General features: G+C 41.9%; 1 long non-coding RNA gene across 1 annotated transcript; it reads left to right on the plus strand.

The window, feature by feature from the left end:
- Window positions 1–11,232: 11,232 nt before the first annotated feature.
- On the plus strand, window positions 11,233–12,092 carry LOC133733490 (uncharacterized). Its single transcript, XR_009857737.1, has 2 exons — window positions 11,233–11,876; window positions 12,055–12,092. It is a non-coding gene; the product is annotated as an uncharacterized LOC133733490 (long non-coding RNA).
- The last annotated feature ends 2,982 nt before the right edge of the window (window positions 12,093–15,074 follow it).

A 15,074-nucleotide genomic window follows, 5' to 3' on the forward strand; every position in this document is an offset into this window, starting at 1 on the left:
GAATTTTTTCATAAATCCCAAAAGTTCCGAAAATCTCATTTTCTCCCCCAGAATTCTCTCTGTTCTCTCTCCTCCGCACAACCCGACCCTAGACGAAACCCGGTTCCCGACCCGACTCATTCTCTCTCCTCCGGCCACCTCCGACGACGGGACAAGGCAAGGAACATTCAGACCAGCATCGTGAGCCACCTTGTGGTGGTGGTTTGAGTCGTGGTTCGCCGGAAACAGCAGATCGGAGCGCCCAAAGTTTATGCTTTCGGGATCCGACCAGTTTTCCGATCTCCGACGACTTCCCGGCCGATTTCTTCACGGTTTTGGAATGTCCTCTTCCTTCTGATCATCCCCATATAGGCCTTGCATCACGATTTGGTGTGTGGAGAAAAAGATCAAGGTGTGAAGCTTTCGACGGCTCTGGTTGAATCTGGAAACGTGATCAGACGTCCAAGATTGATCCAACTTCCAAGCTTGATCTAGGACGATCTAGACCGAATCTCACTTAGCTCCAGGATGAAGGTGGCTCATCTCTTCATTTTGAACATGTTTGTAGTTGACGACTTTTGCATCGGAGGTGGTTGACTCGTCGTTGACCACCGCCGTTGACCCGTCGCTTGTGGCAGTGCGTGGCGGCGCGTCAGACCATATTTTTGTGTTCTGTTTTCAGTTTATGCATCTACACATCGATACGGTCGTTTTGATATATTATAAGGTTATTTTGGAGAAAGTTGATGCATGTTAGGGTTTTAGGGTTTTCGATTCGTTTCGGTTTTCGATCCGTGAGGATTTGGCCGTCCGATCGACTTGTAGTTTTGATTTGTTGATCGTAGAAGTGTTCCGAAGACGTTGGATGGTCTCGGATGAGGATCCGACTGTTGGATCGTCGTATAATTGTGTTTTGTGAATTGTGTGCTTTGTGTTGTATTGAGTGTGGCCTTGATTTGGTTAGGTGATTGATGGTTTGAGTTGGCGGACGATTGTGAATCGTATCTTGGCTGTTAGAGAAGACGCAGCAGGATTTGGAGGTGAGTAAATCTCACAGTGTTTCGGTTGATAAATTAGTTATGTTTTATTTTAGTATATTTTATTGTTAGCATGAGAAATTAATTATCAAAATAAATTATTTGTTTTAAAATATATGAACTTGATCGACAACGGTTCATGGGTAAGTTAAAACAAGGTTTTGATATAAAATGATTTTCGAGTATTTAATTTGGAAAACTATAGTTGGTATTAGTGGTCATTCTTGCGTGGATGACTACGTATATATATATTTACGTGGAATATATATATATATCTGGAAGGTGTGGCATGTGATATGTAGACTTTTGATGATTTATATTGTTGAAAGAGTTATTTGGAGTTGTGATGTGACAATTGCGAGTCAGAAGGTTTCAGTGGTAAACCTGGGTTTATTCTGAGGACCGAAGGGTCTGAAGTTTAAAGGTTACAGTGGTAACCTGGATTTCTATTATGAGGGCCAAGTGGTCTGAAGTTTGAAGGTTACAGTGGTAACCTGAAGTTTGAAGGTTACAGTGGTAACCTGGATTTCTATTCTGAGGACCGAAGGGTCTGAAGTTTGAAGGTTACAGTGGTAACCTGGATTTCTATTCTGAGGACCGAAGGGTCTGAAGTTTGGTCGTAAGGTTGAACCTCGGCAGAGGTGACAGGTTACGATTCAGTTGAGCTCGAGTCTGTCGTAGTTCTGGGAAGGTTTTTTTGGTCTTTCATTTGTGTTTACGTGAGATTTGGATTTCTATGAATTCTATTGTTGAATTTTAGGTAATCTCCTGAACTAAGTTTCTATGCAGGGATTACTGCCTTTTGTATTATTTGTTTTCATGTGATCTCCTGAACTAAGTTTCTATGCAGGGATTACTATGAATTCTTTTGTTTGTTTTCATGTAATCTCCTAAACTAAGTTATATGCAGGGATTACCGCTTTTTGTATTGTTTGTTTTAATGTAAATTCCTGAACTAAACTCTATGCAGGGATTTATATGATTTGTATTGTTTGCTTTAATTGTAATCTCCTGAACTAAACTTTCGATGCAGGGATTACTAATTGTTATCTTGTGTGATTGTATGTTTGGTTGTGTTTGTGATCTTAAATATTGTTGCTTTAATTCATCTCATGAATTGAGAAATTATAAGCATGCGTGACGTGAGTCACTTTAATTGAGTTTACTCATACGGGCTGAAAAGCTTACCGGGTTTGTTTTGTTCAATCCCGGTGCACTATTCTATGGTGTAGGGTTTATTGTGCAGGTTTGAATATCGAGTGATCATTATCAAAGCTAAGGTGTACGTTCAATGGCGTGGACGTGGAAGGGTGCTCTTTGTTTTAAGTCTTCCGCTGGGTAGTGAGTTGTGGTGGGTGTGTTTACTTATTGAATTGTCATTCAGTTTGATTTGTAAACTATCTGTAATGTAATATGTGACTCTAAAGAACGAGTCGGTATTGACATTGTGAGTTCAGTTTGTTTGTTGCTTAGTTTAAATGAAAAATTTTCTATATGTGTTTTCTTGTGTTTGTTCTCACGTTTCGGATTTGAATTTTCTTTATTCAAAATTCGGGGCGTGACAATCATAGTCACCATTTTTCCGGTTGCCAAACAACCTCTAAGGACTTAAAAAGCATCAAATTCCGAGCACAAAATCAAACAAACAGCAGCAAAATCACAAATTTACAAGCCATTGCGAGTGAAATTTTAAGAGAAACAAATAGAACATGATCTTTAATTGTTCTTTCCATCATGATGGAATAGCAGCCTCTTCTCTAATCTCACACAGAAAGACAACTTTATGCATATAAGAAGTAATGTAAGGCTTAAGAAACTCCAATTACCTGTGAAGGAACAGGTGCTTGGCTTCTTTTGGTAGCTTGCATTTGGACATAGTACTCCTTGAACTCAACCGGGCAATTTCTACCAAGATCGACCATGTCCTCTTCATCACGCTGCAAAAGAAAATAGTTTTCTTATAGGCCAGTATCACTTAAATAACTGGTTTCGACAACCATACACACAAATGGATCCCTTTTAATTGTGCACAGAATCCCTGAAATCAACCCCATTTCCGCAGTTTCCGATCACAAGCTCCCTAAAACCAATCAATCCCCACAAAATCCAAAACGCAAATTCAAGACAAATTGAAGAAAACCAAACCCTAAAGATCAGATTTTGAAACTGAACAGATTAGGGGAAATAAAAAATTGAGAGAAAGATGAAGTAGATACCTGGTTGGAGACCTCTGAGAGCACCTCCGTTTTGAGGAATGGAGCCAAGCTCTCATCCTCGTCCTCTGATATCATCATGCCGGTGGCCAGAGATTGAAAAACATGTAAAGCTCTTCAAAGCTGAGGCCACTAGCATGCTCCAAAACCTTCCACGTCTTGTCGACGTATTTCGGATCCACCACCACTCTGTGCCTGAACGCCTCTATCTAAAAATTCCTTTTCTTCTGGTTACTCATCGATTCTCCAATTTAGTTCCTCCAATTTGAAAAATCTCACAAAACCTAGGTGAAAATATTTGCCTGAAATCCAAGGCCTTTTCCCCTTGCTTGTCCTAATCAATGACCCAGTGGAGGAATTCACCTTATAGGGCAGACTCTGGAAGTAGATCAAGCTGGCCGAGATCTTCTTCCCGCGGGAGGTGTAATAACTATGTTCAAGTGACCGCCGGAGGGGAGCCCATGATGCGGTCGTGGGGCTAGAACACGGCGGTGTAGTAGCGGTTGCCGTGCATGCCTTCAGATCGACGAAGAGGATGACGACCTCTTGGATTATGGTCGATGATGGCCTTGAGGGGCTGGTACCGGAGATGGTGAAGGAGAACAACCTCCGCCATGACGATGTCAAGCGGTCAATTGGTTAGAGAGACTAGTTTTAGTTTGAAGGTGAGGTGCGAGCGAAGAGTGAGGGTTTGGAAGAGTAAAGTTTTGGTTTTGGGGAGACGTTGTCGAGAGAGAGTGATCGAGGAGCTTTAGGTTTTGGTTTTGGGTCTGTGTCGAGAGAGAGTGAGGCGCTGTCGAGAAAGTGAGGAATGAGCTTTGGGTTGTTTTTTTTTTTTTTTTTTTTTACTCAAGTGTTGGGATTTCAAGCCCGGTCTATATCAATTTGGACAAACCCTATCAACAAGGACTCGCACAGACATGGTGGGAAACTTGCCGCTCAATTTTTTTAGGGTCATACAACGGTTTTGTCTTAAAATGTCTTCTGAACTAGTTCATAATTCCATATCAAACGATGGATTTTATAAAAACGACGTCCAAAAAAATAAAAATCAATCAGACGACGGAAAACTATAATGCGTCGTCTGAGAGGTGTCGTCTGATTCAATTTTTGTAGTAGTGCCAGTTGCATATAAGAACCTTTCCCGAAACTTTTGCCTTCCAAAGTTGTTTCCATATCTCCTTGAACGGATCACCATTTGAGGTGGAAGCAAGAGCATTATGTAACACTTGTTCTCTTGCGATCCAATAAGCAGATTTCACAGAATAAAACCCTCTTTCTGGACTCCAAATACGACGATCAGAACAAGTGCGTCTTCCAAGTCGGATACACAAGTTTTTTTCTGCTATGTGAGGTGGAAAGAGAGCATACACAGAAGCTGGAATCCATTCTCTAGCCTCCTCATTAATTAGGTCTGCAACTACATGAAATTCAGTATTCTTTGGCTCTTCAACTTTTGGAAAGATTGAGAGTGATTTTCTGTTGATTTGGTTTGGTTGTAATTTGTAAACTTGTAATAAACAAGTTCATGCTTGTGTTGATTTTCTGGAGGTGAATGGTGTCTTTTTCCTCTCTTTTTTCCTGGTTGGTGCGAGGAGGTGAATTTCTAAATTTAAAGGGATTTTCTCGAGTATGGTGGTTAACTTGACCATGGGCTAAGTTGGGGTTTTAAGTTTTACCTTAGTTGTATATAATATAAGAAGAACAAGCTCACTTATGACACGTTTACTAACTTAGAATGGAAAATAATCATGAATCGGAGACAACTGAAATGGGAGAAGAAAAGAATCGGTATTGATTCCGGAGAGTTGATTCCTAAACCCATCTCCCCCCTTCGTAATCAAATTCCTGAGTATTCAGGAATCGATTCCTTATAAGGAGGTGGGACCTACGCCCATTTCGAAATCACTCAAGCAAAAATAAGAACAAATTTGTCATTCACACTTTCAATTGAATTTATAACTTCTTATTCTAGGAAACAATTGTAGTATGAGAAATAGTAAATACTTCTAATAAACACTAATAGAAGAGTTCCTACTAGTACATATTAAACCAAGAGGATTAGAAGGACCTCCCACCCTAGGCACTCACTGCCTAGGTAATGAATGAGGATCTCAAGGAACCTTCCAAATAGCCCAGCCCAGAACCCAATCTGACCTCATAGCCCAAACCTAATAGAGGACCAAAGGCCCAATGTTGTGCCCAGACTGCCCAGACCACATCATCTCACTGCAAAAACCAAGAGTAACTCTATTGCCGTCAATTTGCTGCTAATCTCTGGGGGACGGCCACTCCAGTCCTCCAAGTTTATAACAAACCATCGTTTGAATTTGGAGATCTCTCACGACCTCAAAGTAGTCACCTAAAGTCGGCAACCAACAACCCAAGCCTCCTAAACAAAAGATAAAGCTGACCAGCATAGGAGTACGAGATCCCATTAGTGGCCTCTCTACCAACTCCACACCACCAAAGCCTCTTGAAATGAGATCAGGATGGAATCCAATCCGAAACCGACACCAGTACAATGCGCCAAAAGCAAGCCCTGTACACTACCGTGTGGGAAGTAACGACTAAGACCATCTCCAACAAATTGGTCTTTTGCCACCTGGCCTTCCAACGAATACTTTTGAAGGTCCAAATTGTTCTCCAACGGATATGCCTTATCCACGTGGATTAGACATTGGCCTCTCCTCTGTCAAATTTGACAGCGTCTTCTCCTTCTGTCTTTTATTTTTTTTAGGGGCATTTCATTTTACACCCAAATTTGATTACACCTATTAGATTAAACCCATCCATGATTTTTTTTTTAATTTACACCCAAATCTGTTGATTAGGTTGATTACATAAATAAATTCTCATTAAGTGATGATATAGAAAATAAAACATGTTTTTGTCAAAAATTCCTTAATATGCCACAAGCTCTAAACAAATACACTTGAGAAACTAGACCGGCCCTTGATTGAAGCTCTCGTAATCAATATCTAGATTGAGGTTTATATATGATTTTCTTTATTTTGTGGTATGCTTTTTTATATATAAAAGGTATGTTATATTTTTCATATAAACACTTGAATGGAAAGCAAACATATATAGGTTGATAACATATTATACAGTTGTTCTATTTGTAAGGTATGTACTAAAAAGGTACTTGATCATTATAATACCTTTTTTTTTCTAGATAATTTGATTTCAGGTATGTATCTAACATATAGGAGGCTTAGTTTCTGATACATTCGATTACAGCCTAAATGTTAACAGGTTTTGTATAACATCTCTGTATTAGAATTTATTATTATTTTTTGTATTATACCTCTTTGTTAGGTTTTCTATTATATTATACCTATGATTGTATAAATAAAAATGTTACACCTATAATTGTGGTATATATCATTGCGTGTCGATCTCTATTAAGCTTGAACGTTTCTATTATTTAAGCCCTACCTGCATATACATATTTAGTAGGTACATTAGACATAATAATTTGAGATAATGTAAAAGGGCAAATTAGATATACATGAAAATAAGGAAAAATATTGATTATAGGCATACAGTCCATATGGAAGGTTTTATTTATTTATTTTATTTTTATGAATCACTCTATATAGAAGGTTTATTAATGTGATTTGGGTGTAAATTAAAAGAAAAGTATAAAATAAGAAAGCCCTCTGACCTAGCCGCGCTCGTGCTAGGGTTACTTTCTTGGACAAGGAAGCAAATTTGCGGTCTATGGATCTGGATGTTCTAAGCTGGAATTGCAGAGGTATCTGCAACGATGCAACAACGCGGGCGCTGAAGGATTTATGCTCTCAGAATCGTCCTCATTTAGTCTTTTTATGTGAGACCAAGATTAGCAGGTTAGAAGATTTTGAGAAGCTTCGTCTGGCTCTAGGTTTTACGCATGCAGAGGAAGTGTTGAGTTCGGGACAGGCAGGGGGCCTGGGGCTCTTTTGGAACGACGACTTGAAGATTCAGATTGGTACTAAATCTGCGCATCATATTGATGCGGTGGTGGTGGGTGAAGCTGGGCTCCCGTCTTGGAGAATGACAGGGTTTTATGGACATGCAAGGACTGGCGACCGGGATCGTTCTTGGCAACTTCTTCGTGATCTAGCGGATCTGGATTCCCTCCCCTGGATGGTGATTGGGGATTTCAATGAGATTCTGAATAGTGGGGAGAAGATTGCAGGTCCTATCCGGCCGGAGAGACAGATGCGTGGGTTCCGGGAGGCATTAGGTTACTGTGATCTTCTGGATGTAGGTTTTCAGGGGGCAATGGCTACTTGGTGGAATTCTGATACCTTGTTGAGGCTTGATAGGGCTGTTTGCACTCCCTCTTGGGTCGACATTTTTCACCATGCTAGGGTGTTTCATTTAGCACCATCGGATTCTGATCACGTTCCACTATTGCTGCGAGCTAGTTCGGTCCCTCTGTTGACTAGGCATCAAAGTCATCGCTTCAAATTCGAAGCGTTTTGGCTTCAGCATGAGGATTGTGATCGAGTGGTGAAGGAGGCTTGGGGTACGGATGTGTCTGGTACTCCCATGTTTTGCGTTACCAAGAAAATCATGCATACTAGAATTCATTTGGATAGATGGCAGAAGGAGGTTTTTCGAGGCAGGCAATTACAAATGCTGGGCATTCGTTCTAGATTGGAAGAGCTATTGAGTGTGCACCCATCTGAGAGAGTGCAAACTGAAAAGAGGGAGTTGATGGACAAACTTCAGGCTTTATTATCTCAAGAGGAGTTGTTTTGGAAGCAACGTGCCAAGATCACATGGTTGAAAGAAGGGGACCGTAACACGGGATTCTTCCATCGGAAAGCAGAAAATAGAAAGCGCAAGAATACCTTGCAAGGGCTGTTTGATGAGCATGGAACTTGGCATGAAGATGATGCTGGTCTTGAGAGGGTTATTACCGCCTACTTCTCTAAAATGTTTCAGGCATCTGAAGTGGATGTTATCGCAATGGAGGTGACTCTTGCGGCCATTAATCCTTGTGTTACTGAGGAGATGAATGCTCAGTTGTGTGCGCCGTACACGATGGAGGAAGTGCGTTTTGCTCTTTTTCAGATGTACCCTACCAAATCCCCGGGCCCAGATGGGATGCCTCCACTGTTTTTCCAACACTATTGGGAGCATATTGGTGACGACATTTTTGCTGCTGTCCATAGTTTTATTCAAACGGGCCAGATGCTGAAGCAGATAAATTTCACCCACATTTGTCTAATTCCAAAAGTAAGTAATCCTGAGAATATGGCAGATTTGAGACCAATTGCGTTATGTAATGTCATTTACAAGATATGCTCGAAGGTTATAGCTAACAGACTGAAGGTTATTTTACCTAAAGTGATTTCTCCTTTCCAAAGCGCATTTGTTCCTGGTAGATTAATTACGGATAATATCTTGGTGGCCAATGAGATTGCCCATTATGTACACAACAAGCGAGATGGGAATGACGGTTATTTTGCTTTGAAATTAGACTTGAGTAAGGCGTATGATCGTATGGAGTGGATTTTTCTAGAGAAGGTGATGATTCGATTTGGCTTTGCTAGGAGTTGGATATCGATGGTGATGCAGTGTGTGCGTACAGTCCGGTATTCCTTTTTGGTTCGGGGTAGACCACGGGGATATGTCATTCCTAGCAGAGGATTGAGACAAGGGGACCCTCTGTCACCTTATCTTTTTCTTCTCGGAACTGAGGGATTTTCAGCCTTGCTTCAACAGAGGCGGATTACAGGTTCCTTACCAGGTATTGAGGTATGTTCTAATGCACCTTTGGTGAACCATTTGCTGTTTGCGGATGATAGTATGTTATATGCACAGGCTTCGGTGGAATCTTGTTCTGTTATACAGGAAGTGTTGGAAACTTATGGGAGAGCGTCTGGACAAGTTGTTAATTTTGCCAAGAGCTCGGTGGTATTCAGCAAAAATGTGCATATTGATCTACAACATGATATCTCGAGTTTATTGGGGGTGGAGGTTGTGGAATCTCATGCAAAATATTTAGGCCTTCCCACTTATGTGGGGAGGAAAAAAACGTCTACCTTTCAGTATATCAAGGAAAGGTTGTCTAAGAAACTTTCTGCTTGGCAAGGTAAATTGTTGAGTGGGGCAGGAAAAGACATTTTGATCAGGGTGGTGGCTCAGGCTCTCCCCACTTATGCTATGAGTGTCTTCCAACTTACCAAGAGTTTCTGTGAGGATCTGGAACAGCAGTGTGCCAGGTTTTGGTGGGGCAGTACTCTGGATACGAGGAAGATCCACTGGAAGAATTGGAATGCTCTGTGCAATCCGAGGGAAGAGGGGGGTTTGGGCTTTCGTAGTCTCTCCAATTTTAATTCTGCCATGCTAGCAAAACAAGCATGGCGAATCTTACAGAATCCTACTTCTCTTATTGCCTGTATATACAAGGCGAAATACTTCCCGAATCATTCCTTTTGGGAGGCTTTACCTCATGATTCGCCTTCTTACTCGTGGAGAAGTATTTTCTCCACCCGAGAGCTCCTTCAAGGAGGCTGTTACTGGCAGGTGGGTAATGGTAGAGAACTGGACATCTTCTCGGATAATTGGGTTGTCGCATTGCCTCTGGGGAGACCTACTAATTTGGGTACGACGGGGGAGGTTAGAAAAGTCAGCGAGCTTATGCTCGAAACTGGGAGTTGGAATGTTCCACTGTTAAATGAGTTTTTTTCGGTGGAGGAAGCAGAAGTGATTGCTGCAATTCCATTGAGTCGACGAGATGTGCCGGATAGGTTATGTTGGAAACTCTCAAGGGATGGGAGGTTTTCAGTCAAGACTGCTTATCGGTCGGCTTTTTTGAACTCTTCTAGTTACAATCCTTTGCAGCTCCCAGTTGGGATGGTTTTTTGGAAGAAGATTTGGAAAGTGGTTATTCCAAACAAGGCTAAAATACATATCTGGCGTGTGTGTTTGGATATTCTTCCTTCTTTGGGCAGCTTGGCTTCAAAGAGGGTGGTATTGGATTCGCACAGGTGTGTGTTGTGTGAGACTCAACAAGAAACAACCCTTCATTTATGTCGGGATTGTGTTTTTACTCAAGCTGTGCTCCACAAGAATGCTTTACTAAAGCAGGTTTGCTATAACCCTAGTAATATGGCTGACGATGTTCTTACTTGGTTGGCTCAGTGTGTACAACAGTTGTCGTTACCTCAGTTGGGAGAACTTCTCTTTTCATTATGGGGAATCTGGAAGGAGAGGAACGATCGGACATGGAATCACAAGCAGCGGGCAGCCGGGGATGTTAGTGTGGGAATTGGGTCTAGACTGCAGGAATTTAGGTTCCACAATTTGCAGCCTTCTCGGCCTAGAGGTCTGCGAAGGGCAGTGTGGCGAGCTCCACCGTTTGGTCTAGTAAAGATTAACATTGATGGTTCTTTTCATCATGCTACTCGGAAGGGTGGACTGGGTTTTGTGATTAGGGATGAGCAGGGGATCATGGTGGGCGGTGGCGCTAGTCCATTGACTGGTTTGATATCGCCGGAGCATGCAGAGATTTTGGCGTGTAAAGCTGCACTTGAGTTTACACTGGCGCATGGTTTTGGACCTATAATCTTGGAAACTGATGCTATGGATGTCCAACGACAACTCATCTCTGAGTTTTCTGCTAACACATCCTTGCTTGGCCGCCTATATGATGATGTAAGGGCTATGGGAGCAGTTCAGGATATTCTTCATGTGAGTCATGTGGGTAGACAAGGAAACTCGGTGGCCCATTTGTTGGCTACCTATGCTTGCTCTATTAGGCAGGCTGAGTTCTTTTTTTCGGTTCCAGCGTTTTTACAAGCTGCACTTGCAGCTGATGTTTTGTAATATGTTTAAGTGTTTTTCTTCAATAAATGGCTGACCTTTTTAGATTCAAAAAAAATAAAAGAAAAGTATGTATGGGTTTTTTCTAATAGAATGTTGAATTTTTGGGTTTATATCTAATTTTCTCTTTTTTTTATTGTTTCTCAGTGCGTCTCTCTCCTTCCTTCTCGCTTTTTTCTTCCTTCATCTCACCCAGGACTTCAAAATTTCAGAGAAATTTATCTCTTCAAATTTCCTCTCTCTTCTTGAGTATCAGGAACTTGGATAAAAAAATTTCAGATTCATCTTCAGATGCTGCAGATGAGGAATTTTGGAATCTTGCTAATTCATCATCAGACGAAGAATTGATGAATTTGCAGATTATTGCTCTGCAAGAGAATGGAAGAAGAAGGCGTCGAGGCTCAATTCCTGGTCGCATATATAAAGATAGACAACGATTGCAAGGCCACCAAACACTCTACAACGATTATTTTGCTGAAAATCATGTTCATGAAGAAGTTGTATTTCGGAGGAGGTTTAGGCTTTTGTGTTTTAAAACCCAAAGACGCCAGTTTAGGCTTTGTGTTTTAAGCATTATCTAGGTCGCGAGAAATAGCAGAACAGAGTTCCAGAACCGATTTCAGCCTTCGCACTTCCAAAACGTAGCAAATTCGACCCTAACCCAAAAAAATGATAAAAATCTCTTAGAACCCATTAGTTTTCTCAAGAATTTGGCTTTAAAGGAGATTCTTTTCTCACTTGGAATTCGAGTTGGAGACTTGGAGCAACCGAGCAAGAGATTTGGATTATGGGAGTTCGATTGGCAGCAAAAGATTTGAAGGTTTGATATGAATTTTATTTTCGCACTTTGAATGAGTGATTCAAGGCTTAGGCTTTGCTTTTCAAAGGCTTTGTGAATATGTGATTGTTGATTGTTACAACTGAGTACTTCTGTTGCTTAATTCAATCAAATTGGCCATAGACGAATGTTTTGGTTTTTGGTTTTCATTATTTTACAGATTGCAGCAAAAGAAATTGATTCAGAAGTTCTATATCATTGACTCCTTGCCCAGATTTTGTTTGATAGTCTTCAAATTTGCTGCCCAGATTTCATTTGAGAGTCTTCATATTTGAATGAGTGATTGGATTATGAAATTTTGAATCCCATTATCAAACTTTGAATAGGATTATGAAACTTTGAATATGCTGCCCATATTTTGTTTGATTGGAATCATAGAATTATAAAACTTTGATTAAATGATTCAACTAGTTAGGCACTGATTTGATGGAGGCTTGGAGCTGAACCTTTGATTGATATACTTAATAGGCTTAAACTAGTTTGTTTAATTGATATGTTGCCTAGAATATAACAATTTGTTTGATTCCTGGCATATATATATATAGGGAGAGGCTCTAATGAGGACCACTGTAATGAGGACTAATTGATGATTTTTTTGTGAGACCCACTATTCAATTACATTTCGGCAAATCAACCGTTAGATGTATAGATATTCATGAGTAGATTATTTCTGCAAATTTTCAACCAAATTGGAAATTGTTAATGTATTTATAATAGTGATTTATCATTAATGAACATGAACGGTTTAAATTTGACAAATTTGATTCGTCCATTTATTTAATCGAGTCCGAGACCTTAACGATTTACAATTTTTTTTTTTTGATCAAATAAGAACTTCATTAATAATGAACTGCTTACACCGAGTTTTAGGCTACATCTCTTACCCAGAAATGGCCTCTAGACTTCCCACTGGAACTCTAAATACTGACTCTAAACTTGCACTACAAACTGTATGACAAAGACAAAAAGCGCAGGAGCAGTGAACCCTTGACATCTCACCTCTCGTCCAGCCAGTAAGAACTCTAAAACTAGACAACTCACTTGTGTCGACACTAAACTCACCCACCAGAGTCCTCCTGACCAGCTTTTGATCGACCAAGCCAACACTCATTGTGACCTAAACTCAATCAAAAGGATTGCCAGACTTACAGACCTGGGACTAAAGAAAACCCAACACCATCACCATCATATTGTCGACACCATCCATCCACCACTGCTCCAAAACGCCATCGCCTCTGACCCGATCCCAGATAGGAAGGACCCACTAGAAGGCCAAGGATGATTGTCTAGCCAGACTGTTTCGCCATCGCTGCTGACCCAACTCCAGAACAGGAACGATCCCCGAGACCGCGACAGAGAAGATCGTCTCTGCCACACCTTTAGTAGTGTCTTATTACCAACAATAAAATAAAACCAGACCCGAAAACACTAGTAACAGCCAAGCCCGCCACCATGGCAAACCCGATCCACCATCGCACCACCACCAGCGGCGCCCCATCCACCACGATATCCACCTAACAACCAATCAAACAAAAAGCAGCCCAATACCTGAATCTAGGCCCAAGACCAAGCCCAGACCCCAGACGGACTGCTCCAGCCCATTAGCAAAACCTGCTCTGCCCTTTCGTCCCTACCATCGTTCCACCACGACCGCAGCGCCTCCACCGGCGTACCACCACACCCGACATAAGCGAGGAGGAGGTTCTGTCAGTGCCCACCCCCGCCATCAGACCCCGACTACCATCAACCAGGCATCGTCGGCCAAGCCCCGACAAAATACAAGCCCCACCCCCTCCACCACCTCGCACCAGCCTCATCAAGGCCGCCTCCAACGACAGATCGCCCATCGCGCATCCCAGATCTGATCCATGAAGAACCAAATCCGATCCGAACTACCCCGCGCCGCCACGGATTCGAGGCCGCCAGTCAATCTCCGATATCGCGCCGATCCAACTCGTTCCAATCCACTCCGCATAGATCCAAACCCCATAGATCGAAGCCAACAACCCCCCACCGATCCACGCCATCGACAAGCACCGCAAGTCCAGAACCAAACTCCGACTCCCAACTCGGCCTTCCTCTTCCAAATAGCCACCTCGAACACATCAGACTCACACAGAGTGGACAAAACCCGTCCGACGACGGCGCAAGGCTCGCCGCCGGACAGGGACGGGAACGCTCACTTTTTCTCTCTCTAGGGTTTTGAAAAATAAAACTAACGATTTACAATTTGGTTGAAAATTTATAGAACTGATCTACTCATGAACATCTAAATTGTGGTGACCCGAGAGGGGGGTCCCACAGCGCCGCGACCCCGAGCCAATGAGGAACCGACATGTCACGAATGACATCCCGATAACTCATCAACTTGAAACCGCAAGGCCTTTTGGGTTTAGGTTGTTCCTTTACAAAATATTTTTTTGGACAAATCATTCTAGCAATCGAACAGCATATTTTCAAAAGCGGAGTTTAAAGTGGGCTAAAGGATTTGGGCTTACAATCGGAGCCCAATTTGGAAAACAAATCACTAAGTAAATACAAATGTGAGAGACGCGCCCCAGGGTTACGTGTCTCCCGAAATTTTGTAAATAAGCGAGTAGAAAACAAATAAATAAATAAAAAGTAAATAAATAAGTTACTTCAAAATCTGCTAAGGGTCCAAAACCTTCTTTTGATAAAGTCAAAGAGGAATCAAGCCGGGCCATGTGCCTTCTCTGTACGCTCCCCGACCACAAGCTCGAGACCTGCACACTATTGTAGGGGTGAGCTTTCGTTCTCGCATGCCCAGTAAGGGCCGACCCAACCATGCTAGGTTTGAAAAATAATATACTTGAAAATATTTACTACATAATATTGTCGACGTTTATCGAAAATACTTTAAAAAGAGGCAACCACAAACATTTGTTCCCTTTTATAAAACATATGCAGCATGCTTCACACAACTTGGAGCTCCGAGATACTTACCTGCCTGCAAATCTAAATCAATCGGTGACCGACCCGGTTCATCATCCTTCGAGAACCGGTCAACTACTCTGTAGTCCTTGTGACTACAAGTAGCGAAAGTGTCCATTTCATGGCCCTGAGTGTCTTATGACTGGTTCACTGTCGGTACTCACCCTTCCTCGACAAACATAGGAGCACAGCCCCCTCTAGAGGTTCACGGTTATCGACACCGTGGGA

Source organism: Rosa rugosa, chromosome 2, assembly GCF_958449725.1.
Source record: "Rosa rugosa chromosome 2, drRosRugo1.1, whole genome shotgun sequence".
NCBI lineage: Eukaryota > Viridiplantae > Streptophyta > Magnoliopsida > Rosales > Rosaceae > Rosa > Rosa rugosa.